This window comes from Phoxinus phoxinus (genome assembly GCF_949152265.1).
Source record: "Phoxinus phoxinus genome assembly, chromosome: 24".
Lineage (NCBI taxonomy): Eukaryota > Metazoa > Chordata > Actinopteri > Cypriniformes > Leuciscidae > Phoxinus > Phoxinus phoxinus.
In genome coordinates this window covers 4,941,566-4,953,962 of record NC_136899.1, presented here as the reverse complement: position 1 = coordinate 4,953,962, position 12,397 = coordinate 4,941,566, and positions in this window count along the sequence as shown.

The window sequence follows — 12,397 nt, the reverse complement described above, 5'->3', positions numbered from 1 at the left end:
AAATAAAGGTGTTGATGAATTACTTGAAAAAAAATATGCCAATATTTTTGGCCATGAGTGTGCAAGGAGGATTCCCTCTACAACAGCTCAGGGTTAAAAGCCGTGTTTATTGGTATGTGATGATAGTTCATGAATCACTGGGTCTTAAAAGCCAGATCTTTAACCGCTAAACACACACCAGCATCAGATACACTCCTCCTCAGTGAGGTTAGCCGAAAGAGATATGATGATGTCTGAGCAATCACGCAGACAGGCCGAAATATGCCTGGGACTGTTTCTACCTGTCCCGCTGTCAATTCCCATTGCAGATCATGGACATTTATGACAGAACTGAGCAATTACTGCTGGAATATTGCTGAACCGGATCAGTGAGTGACGGACGATTCTGTTACACAGTCTCGGATCACTGGATTATTAAACGTCTAATGCCGAGTGAAAAACGGACGCATTTACAGTCTGTGAACGTATACGATTTACAGCCGTTTGGTAATGTACCACAGCGCTAAAACCTTTAATTATCAAGGAGTATCAGGGAATAAAAGTCACCTGACCAACCTTTACAGATCATCTGTGAATTACAATCTTCATCTGCTTTTAAATTAGTCCCTTTTCTCGGGGTACGTCCTGTTAATGTCCCGAAGGACATCTGCTGGTTCTGGAATGCATAATTCCATTAAAGCGGCACTGTGAACTTTATATGAGATTTCATTCAATAAAATACACGTGCTTAAGCACTGATTAGAAAACAGAATTTTAATGAGCTCGAGTGGAGCAATAAGCACAACTGCTGGGTCGCTGGAGCAAATGACTGGTTATGTGTATTATAGCCGTGAAATATTAATTTTTGAAAAGGGGAAACTAATAGAGTTAAGCAAGTGCTTATTCTGTTAGTTTCTCCTTTTTAAAAATTCATAATCACAGCTACTATACACAGAAATAACCCTAACCTAAATAACTTAAGGAATTTTTTTTCTGGTCCCAAAATATATGACAAAACCTTTAATAAAATTCAAAACTGAATCTCAGTACTGTTTGTGTAAAGAATGTAGAAGTTAAAAAAGATAAAAAAAAATATTTCTAAAGGGACAAGGATGAATTAAAAGTCATCAGGGTAAAAAAGCCATGCAGGCAATAGTGAAATAATGATACATTTAATAATGAACACACACACACACACACTCGATTTTTTAAAAATACAATAAAATTGCACATTTGTCTAACTAATCACGATTAATCGTACCTAACATTAAACTGTTAATTATATGTTCATGGAATCTCTTTACTACTATGAATGAAGGCCAGTATCGCCGATAACAAGACTTTTATCATAGCAGTTTTACTGAGTGTATCAAACCAGCGCACATGTGTGAGAGATACGAGCGGTTTGACAGAAGCAGCGCTCACATATCAACAGGCGGACCGTACCGCTGCACATCACTAAATCATGTCAGGTACAGTATCTGTGGTGGGATGACGATGAAATCTTAAAAATCACATCGCTATTCGTGTGTGAGCTTCACAGGGAGACTCCGGTCAGAGCAGTGAAGTGTGTATCAGAATGAACCCGAGCGAGCGGAGACAGACAAGGACGACCCGTCCTCTTGTGAAGATGCTAAAGATGAAAATGAATGGTCCTAAAACTGGGAATTACAACTGATTTATCTCTACTTACAATGAGCTAAAGGGGGGAAAACTATTTGTGGCAACTATTGATTTGTGCATCTTTGCAGTTTGTGGCCTAAGTGGGATTTATCTGCAATTTGATTAAGGTTTCAAGGTTGTAAAGAGTTTTTAGGGATACTTTTCAACTAGATAACAAATAAACCTGCTGAAAACCATATTGACAAGGTTAGAAGTCCAGCTTAAACCAGTTTAACCAAACAAAACAGCATGATCAATTAGTTTCTTCATTTCTATAAATCAAGTTCACAAATGGATAATCTTGGCTTGCACATCCTTCACAACTTAGCAAAAACAGTTCAGACATTTTGGATTTCCCTCCTTTGCAAAAATCAAATTGTTAGAAGCCTTTTGAACAAATCACAAGCTGTTTTCTTTGGATTATGAACTTCTTCATAATCCTTACATGTCCATTGTCAAACAACTCCAGAAGTCTGACTAACCTAGCAATTATTGTGTAGTTTATGTATCTAAAATACAATCATATTTGTTTGCTGTGGAAAACCTTGAATCTATTAGGTAACAGCGCCATCTTGTGGTCATAGTTCTCACACAGCACTAGCTAACTGGTGTGGTAAATGACTAATGTTACTACATCAAAATATATTTTGTGAAATCCTCCTTAAAAAGGACAGAAATCAGAATTTACCACAGAAACATCACAACATTCAAACCAAACAAGTGTGTTCCCCAAGCGCTAACCGCGAATAACTGCAACATTACAATGTTGGTTGCAAACAGTGATCAAAGCAGAGACACATTTTAAAGCCGTTAAAGGCAGACGTGACGAAGCGACTCAGAAGCCAGCGGAGGAATCGAATGAGCTGCACCGCTGCCTGACTGCTTCTGTATTCCCCAAACACACAGTCTGCTGGGAGACGAGTGTGTGTGTGAGTGTGTGTGTGTGTGTGTGTGTGTGTGTGTGTCAGTAAATAACAGATGCTGTTTTCTTCAAACCGTGGGCCTTGTTCTGCGACTCCCGAATGAGCGAGCGGCACTGAGCACAAGCAGGAGAAGAAATAGACCTGTGCTGTCACTCACACACACACACACACCATGAACATCCTACCTCAGGTTTAATACTCATGTTCACCCAAACATTCAAATACTGTCAAGTCTTTCCCAACCCATGCCTTCATTTCTTCCATGAAATACAAAAGATGATGCTCATAATGTAAAGGTCATCCCCTCCCTCCCCTCTCTATGCAATTACAACAAATGAAGCTATTAAAAAAAAAAAAATATATATATATATATATATAACATACGAGTCTGTGTGCTATATGTAAAACCTTATAAATAAATATCAATACAAATTTCAGTTCACTTAAAATCTTGATGTCCAACCTAGTTCTGCTTGGCATGTTAATGAGAGTTTGTGTAAACTCAGCATGAAATGACATTTAAAAAGCATTTTGCTACATAATCTGGCATATTTCTGAGTTCTGAGCATATTTCAATGGATATTCAGATAAAATGTTGAGCAAGACTTGCTTTTATTCATAAGTAACTGACTGGACTTAAATTTGGGCGTTACATACTAGAATTTACAAAAATAGGAGTGAAGGAAAAGTAGGGGATTATAATATCACACAAAAACAAACAAATTTAAAAAAGTTTTGTATTATTTAAAGTCGCAATACTGGCATTTTATGAGACATAAAACTAAATAACTATAAAAAATTACTAAAAATCATATAAAGAAATATATTATATTTAAATACACAAAAATAAATAAAATATGCATTATCCCAAATATTTTCATGTCATACAAATTATTGTTATTTTTAGTTCTAGGAAAGTTGCAATACTGGCATATATTATGAGACATAAATATATCCAATATTAATGAACAAGTAAATGTATTATAAATAAAATAAACATAACATTTGATAATGACACACACACACACACACACTAAATGCACTTTGCATAAGATCAATCTCATTAGTCTTGTCAAAACATGATGTTTCAGCTTTTGACTATAATATCAACAGTCAACAGTTTTTGAACATTTTTATCCCTTATTGACTTCCACTGTAAGTGCGTCACTGTAAATATGATTATGATTCAAATGAGTCACGAGTCAAAAATATTTTCTATGGTCCACAAATGTGATCAAGAAAGCGTGTATTGAAACTTAAAGATTCCTTTAACGTGCTGCGTTCGTGATTGTGTTGCTGGCCAGTTGTGAAGTCGGCATATCATTGCATTACCGTCTGTGCCAGAACATAACACAACATCCCGACAAATGTTCAAAAGACCCATACGACGATACCGCTGGAGAAAGAGCTATTGATCAAATTAGGCACTTGTCCATTGAATCAGACAGACCACAGCTGAGCCTCGGCGTATTAATTTCACATAGCGACACAGAAGCTGATATGATCTCATCCGAAATGACCATCAGCGCACTATTACATCCACAGCCGGGTCCGCATTAACATCCCAGGATGCATCAGACACAAATTAAACATCGTTAGGTGAGAACATAACGGCCAAATGTTCGACCCAGGAGAATTAATCACAATCTAAATTAATTACAGATACTTTCAAAGAGATGTGAATGTTTGTTAATGCGATTACTGGTCAGGTTTTCACACCACAGAAAGTATCCGAGTATATGAAAAGATACCGGGCCAGGAAGTGAAGATATGAATCAGCCGCATCATTTGGGGAAATCTCGGTTTACACTGAAGTGGAAACAAAACCCCGGAGTGATGATGGAGGGTCCTGGACAGACCGGGATATGTGCGATAGATCTGTTACAGCATTATGGGAAACAGAAGCCTTGCACATAGGAGTGTAATACGAGACACAAGGTCACGCTGTTTGAAACTGATGGAAAGGCTGTGAGGCCTCATTTGTTATTCAGGAAAAAACAAATATAGGAGAAAAAAAAAAAAGAGGAAAAGGCGAGACTGTGCCCTCTAATGTGATAAACACCTTCAGAAAGATCTCCTCAGATGTGTTGGGATTTTTCCCAGTGTTTGTGACACCCGCGGTCTGACGGATGGATTTATTTCCTGATGATGCGGAGACACTTCCTGTGTATTTTTCACTACCTTGTAACAATTTGACGCTATTTTAGGTTCACAATGAAAGGAATCCATCATAATAATGATCCAGTGATTTATAACGCAACTTTTGAAATATGGCATTAATAAAATAAACACTCTCTGACAATTTAACAAATGGGCAGTGTCAAATGTAACAAACTGTCAGTGGCAAACCCCGAAACACAGCGTTCAATTTTAAATTAGGACGATCAATCGTCAAGAGGAAGCGTTTGACACCGATCCGCAACTCCATTACAAAAATCGGAATATATATAAATGTTATAAAATATAAAAATAATAATCCATGTACAGTATAAAAAAGAGAATACATAAAAGTATACTATAAATTATAAAAAAGGAAATCAAAATAATTATTTCAGTGCATCCATCCATCCATCTATCTATCTATTCATCCATCTATCTATCTATCCATCCATCTATTTATCTATCTATCCATCCATCTATTTATCTATCTATCTATCCATCTATCCATCCATCTATTCATCCATCCATCCATCCATCCATCCATCCATCCATCCATCCATCCATCCATCCATCCATCCATCCATCCATTATATTTATTAAAATGAATACACATGCTGTTTAAATATATAATTAAAAAAGGCATTATCCAAAATATATAAACAAATAACCATGAATATTAAATAAAATATCAAACAAATATATTTAATATATAAAAATTTTAAATAAATGCACGTTTTATTTATTTAATGTACCGGTACCTGTTTATTCAGAATAAATAAATATGTGAAATAAACATGTACATTAAATAAAACAAAACAAAATATATATATATATTATATATATATATATATATATATATATATATATATATATATAAAATGCACATTGTATTTATTTAATGTTATTATAGTTATAATAATGTTATTCAGAATGAATGAATGATTGAATGAATGAATGAATGAATGAATGAATGAATGAATGAATGAATGAATGAATGAATACCTGACACTACCTTCACCTTGATATCTTATTACATTGCCAATATTGAAATTGAGGCCACCTTAGGAGCTATTTCTCAAATAGAGATGTCATCTAATACTGCAAACAACACACTTCTATTAGAGATACATCATTTCAGGTCAGAAGAAAGACGCTGTGTGTCTAATAAAGGTGGCTTCGCTGATGCACTCCGGCTTTCAAGAAGAATTAAAAAGAATATGTCCACTGGAAGCCATTTAAAAGTATAATTGAGTCCAGTAAAAGAAACGAGATGCTTTTGGTTTTCTGTTTCTGTTTAGAGCGATTGAGAGTCCTGGCTGGCAGAAACAAGCTCATTAGCGTGGGCAGCTGTTGGGTGTGTGACTGAGATGGAAAGGAAAGGGACTCAGTGCATTCTGCTCCATCTCTCCCTGCAGCGCTGAATCAATGCCACAAGCCCACATCCATACATTTAATTCTCAAATCACTCCATCTCAGGCCCATCTTATTTCGGTTCACCCCTATGCTACTCAAACGGAACCGCAAAGGCATCTTTACACCCATCTCATGCCATAATACTCCATCTAGTACCCATCAGCCCGCTTTCATTCACTGCTACGACCCATCATCATGAGATCTGATCTGACATGCCTTCATTTCAAAACAAGCTCATGCAGGACCACATGCTACATCATTTCCATCTGCTTTTGAAAGAGGCGTTCACAATTTTTCATTGATTCTAAAACCATAATTTCTAAATTCATGTTGTGTTTAGCCTTGTGATAGCTGTTGATATTTTTTTATATATATATATATACACAATCAAACTAAATGAAACAGTTCTGATTTAAATTTATAATGTATTTTAATTTTACTGTATTTACATTTTTTTAATATATATATTTATATATATATATATAGTTTGTTTTAAATAATGTGCCCTGAAGAATTGTGCACGATATGACTGGAACACACATAAAAAAAAAAGAAGTAAACCGGGATTTATTAGTGAATATTTCAGTGTATGTACAGTATATGCACATCACACATATATATTTTTTGCTGTATTTTATAAATTATTTTAATTTCATTCATTTACTTGTTTGAATTAATTGAATGTATACGTGATTACACGTTTAAATATAAAAAAAATGCTCTCAAATAAATGTTAAACTCATAGAAGCACACATTGTTTCATAAATCCATGAGCTCGGTCCTGTAATTGCTGTATTCAGCAATCAGTTTAGACAATTAATTAAAAAGAACATGTTCTACAGCCATAATTTTGACGTCATTTAAAAGAAAATCATTTTGGCTTAAGAAATATTATAAAATGTCTTTACTGCCACTTTTGATCAATTAAATTAGTCCTTGCATACAGTTTTTTAAATATTACTTAACCCCCAAAACTTTTTTAACATTGATAATATGTTTCTTTAAATTGTCATATTAGAATGATTTCTGAAGGATCATGTGACTGAAGACTGGAGTAATGATGCTGAAAATTCAGCTTTGATCACAGGAATAAATTACATTTCAAAATATATTCAAATAACAGGCATTTTAGATTGTAATAATATTTAATATCACTGTTTTTACAGTATTTCTCATGAAATAAATGCAGCCTTGGTGAGCAGAAGAGACTTCTTATTTTTAAAAACATGAAGATATTTACATGGTACTACAAATAATACCATGGAATTAGCTTTGTACATGTGCAAAACATCAGTACATCATGTCTGAAATCATTTTAATAACATGATACTTTGTTTGTCCTGCAAGATGACTAGTGCCTGAGGAGACCAGAGTATCTAATGCTATTATGAAGCAAAGCATGCTATCCCATTATTAGGCAGCTAGTGTGATGTGGCTGTAAAACAGCTTATGTGTCAGATGCAGTGCACAGTCACACTGTTTTTCTTGCAAAATTACCCTGGAGTGACCAGAACGTAAGCCATAATACTCTTTCCGCTGTTGCCTTGGGTACGCTGAGTTGGCAGGGAGCTAATATTCTGAGCCGCTTTTAACTGACTAGCTCATTTACGCATTAGACAAACAAAAGAATCCTGCTGGGCATGAAAGTTCCCGCCGCTGAAGTAAAAGCCATTTACACCATTACGTACTGCAATGCCAAACCTTATTTTAACCTACTACTTCTGGCTGAACTACTGTAGGATGTAGGAACTACTGTAAGTAGTTAGCTAACTATAACGCTATGAGTTTTTGTTGCTGTTTTTAGCTTAAATAGCTATTATTTCCTACACACTTTTCTAAAAATGACACGAGACAGTGGCTGCTTCTGAAATTGCATACTTCCCTACTATATAGTAGGCGAAAAACAGTATGTGACAAAAGTAGTATGTTTGAATTCACAGTACTCATAAAAGAGTTGGCAAAAGTACACAGATGACCAACTACTTCCGGCGAGATCCTGAAGTGTGCATACGATGGACACTTTACTATCCCATGAGGCCACGGGAGGATTTGTGAATGGCAGTGAACCGACCCTGGTAGGTCACATGATAAAATGGCGAATGTATGTCAAGATTACATTCATACTATATAGAACATACTTTTTTAGCACTCGCAAAGTACGTACTTATTCAAAATAAGTACCTACTCAAGAGAATATGCGATTTCGGGCGCAGCCCAAGACAATTATCTGATTTTTAAGTTAGCACGGCCTTTATAGCCTAGCATAGACAACATGTCGCTTCCTTATGACATGTTTGAGAGTTACCATAGTAAAACCATGGTATTTTTGGAAATATTTATGTACAGTCATTCTAGTTCTTTTTCTAAAAATATGATAGTATAAGAAAATGCTTAAAAATTGAGTAGCATGGTATGTATCAAAGTACCATAGCATTAACATCTTTTTACTGCCACATTAGTGATGAATGATTCATCTGTGTACATTTTCTTTTTAATTCATGTGCCCTACTAATTTTTAATCAACTTCACCTTCCTCTTGCAGTGACATCCTTCTCTTCTCGGATGACGTGTTTACTGGTGCAAGGGCGGGGCAACCTGTCACTCACATTAAATCGACCAATAGCAAACCACAACCATCCAAACAATTCTCAATGGACAAAATCAAGCCCCGCCCAACATTTTTTCTTGTTTGAGAAGCAGTTTCTCTCAAACATATATTACAATAGGGAAGAAAAGACATCGCAACTTCCGTTTTATGCCTACTTTAAGGTTATAACATGATCATGTCCACACAAGGTCGACGGCAAATTACAAGCATACAACAAATTACAATTTTCCTGATTCCAGTATCATTCATTATCTGAGCGCTGTCGTGAAAACATTGAGACAACATTCTCGTTTGCTGCATTGATCAGACGCACCATATACAGATTACTGAAAGATAATCCTGTGGTGAGAAACTGCACACTGCACTGCTAGATGAAAGACATTATGTAGACAAGTCGACTGCCAACAAAACAATTAGTCTTAGGTCTGGACAGCAGCTTGAGAGACAATTTCATCATGACACAAGTCTGACTTAGACGATCAATGTGGCTGTGCTGGTGTCTCTGTAAAGTAATGGAAACCAGCCACTTTACGCGAGGCATCAAATACAAACACTTCTAAAATGATCTGGTGCAGAAGCTCTGAAGTAAATTACTTTTTGGGATTGTTTTACACAAGCCTTATCAGATCATCGACTGCTTTATCGATTGCTTTTGTTGCATTTTATTTAATTTTTTGAGGTAATGAAATGTTCAACCATGCATTACAATTGGTCGTGCGCATTCAATTTGTTGCGTTCCTGTTTGTTTTTGTGTACTCGGCTCTATTAATGCAGCAATTAAAAGTCGCATCATGAGCTGAAACAACTCAACGGCATTAGCGGCTAACTGATGGATATATTTCTTGCTAATGATCTCTGCCAGACTATCAGACCACCGTGCCTAAGGCTTGGGAAACATATGCACTCGACGAAGGCATTCATGCATATTTAATCAAATCTCTCTAAACTTAGAGCTGACTGCGCAGCTTGAATTACCGATATTCAGCTGAAATCGAAAGTCTAGTGATAAGCAAGGATGTGACAGATCCAGCATATCACCAGACCCAAAAGCAGAAGCTTAGGATCTTGACGTCAGTGCCGTCCTGAACCGGAATAAAAGCAGACGTTCTTCTGCGGCTTCTGCTATGATGGATAAAGATAAAGATTTGGATATGACGCACAGACACTTGATCAGTGCAAAAGGACAGATTCTTTTTAGAGCAACAGACCCTGTGCGCGGATTCACTTTCATTACTGAAATCAATGGGCCATATCATTGAAATGCAATCCTTTTTTCTTCTTCAGGCTTTGACAGCCATTTGCTGGCGGACTAAGATGTTTTTTAGCACAAGTTCCTTCAACAGAGAAGAAATGTAAAGGTCACATGAACACACTTTCTAATTGCCTAGAAGGTTCACATTTTTGGTGATTTTTATAGCGAGTGGAAAGTGGTATTTTCAGAGGTAGCGTTAAAATCGATCGAAATTTATGATCTTGTCTCTCTTTTCAATTAAACTACAATCAAGATTAGCCTCCACATTTGGAATAACCCATTTGCTGCTAAAGGGTCTAATTGGTTTGTCTTTATTTGATGTTTAGATATCCTCAGGAAATGACTAGTAGGGATGCATTGAAATTATTTATTTAGAATTATAATGTTTAAAACTATTTAATGGTCGGCCTTAGTTTTTTTCATTTGCTGGTATTGGTTACCAATATTGGATAAATAAACACACACACATAATTAAATAATATGCATTTCTCAAGCCAAAGACATAAAAATGCATACTCTGTAAAAAAAAAAAATGTTTTGTTAAATCAACTTAGATAACTAATGTGGTTCAGATAACTTTAAGTGTCTGTTGATAATTTTAAGTGTCTGTTGATTAAACCAATCTCCTTCATTGTATTACCTCAAACTGAAAATTTGAAGACAACCAAGTAACTTACTTTAAGTTGAACCAACAATATTTGTATATATATACACATTTTAAAAAACTAAATGTGAAAAACTAGAAAACTAAAATAAATCAAGTGAACTTATTTTAGACATTACATTACAATGTTATATGTATGAAAACTGGATATTCATTTTGAGATGTGCTAAAGAGTAAGATTTTAAACATAAAAGTAAAAATAAAATATTAAAATATCCAATAAAGACCAATAACAATAAGCCAATGACACTTTGGTTCTGATTCATACAGTATCTATGTGCATCCCTAGAAATTTAAAAGTGGTTCAAATGCCTAAAAACTGTCCATTCAGTGGCTCTCTGTCCACCTTTACTCACAGTTGTGAAGTTCTCCGCACCGCAGTCCTTCCCGCGATACTTGCAGTCCAGCAGCATTTCATCAATGCTGTGGCTGGTCCTCTGTACAAACTCCAGCATGTTGAAGGTCTTGCTGGGGAAGAACTTGCTGTCGTCCGGCTGCTGTCCCAGGGCGGCCATAAAGTCATCAAAGTCACTTTGCTCCACTCCGAGCAATCCCGCCATCCAGAAGAGATCATTGCGGATCATTTTGGAGCGTCTGAAGCTGTTGTAGTTGCAGAGAGTGATGGCTGGAAAGTACATGACGGGACTGTCCATTTCATCCAGGATGGTGACGTGAGGATAGCTGAGGTAGTCCATCACGGCTCCGGCCACCTGGTAGAGGAAGATGGAGAGCGAGGAGCAGAACGCTGCTGCCCAGAGCAGACGTCTAAACGTTACTCCTCCGGGCAGGAAGATGTGGCTCAGCCCATGAAGGGTGCAGTTGGCCCCGAAAACAGTGATATCTGATGGCCGGGGCTGCTCGTCCTCTTCAGCAGAACCCATTGCAATGAACTAAGCGGAGATCTAGCAAGCTAAATCTAACCTCTACGAAGTCTGGATTGTTTCGAAGTGAAGCTGGTGCCGTGTAAGCGGGCTCTAGGTCATAACACCCTCGTCCATGTGGGGAGGTTCGGAAACATGAGACGCCTGTTTTGATGCTGATGCCGTTTTGTGCATTCTTGGAGGGCAAAGAGGACCAAAGATTGAGTTTCGTTGGGATGAAACTCAGTCCCTTAATAGATAAAGGATGAGGAGAAGCCCATGAGAAACCATAGAAATTAATCAATAATGAAGTAGTCAAAAAATCCAATAGCAGGCAAAGGAATGTTAGTGATGCTTCCTAAACTAAAGTATTAAACTTCACCTCACAACATTTGTGCTACAGACATGCATGATATCTCAATCTGAGCAGTTTGTGTGCAGTTACTTCTCAAAAGGAAGGGATGGGGAAACATTCCCATAGACTTACACCGAAGCAAGGATTGAGACCACAATATCACAGAGACTTTGGGGTGGGATCTTTTGGCATGAGCCAGTAAGTAACCACGCAAAACATCTTGGAAAACACATAGTAATGTGCCAAAAATCCCCCAGAACACCATAGGAACCGTATAACAAAGGCAATCATCCAGAACACCCTAAAATGCAATTTTCAGCATCATTACTCCAGTCTTCAGTATCACATGATCCTTCACAAATCATTCTAATATGCTGATTTGCTGCTCAAGAAACATAGAAAGTAATATATATATATTACTTGTGACCATTTTAATGCTTCCTTGCGGATTAAAATAATTTCTTTAAATCGAACATAAAATTGGCAGTTATGAACATGGCCAACCAAATGAGAGCTCGGTG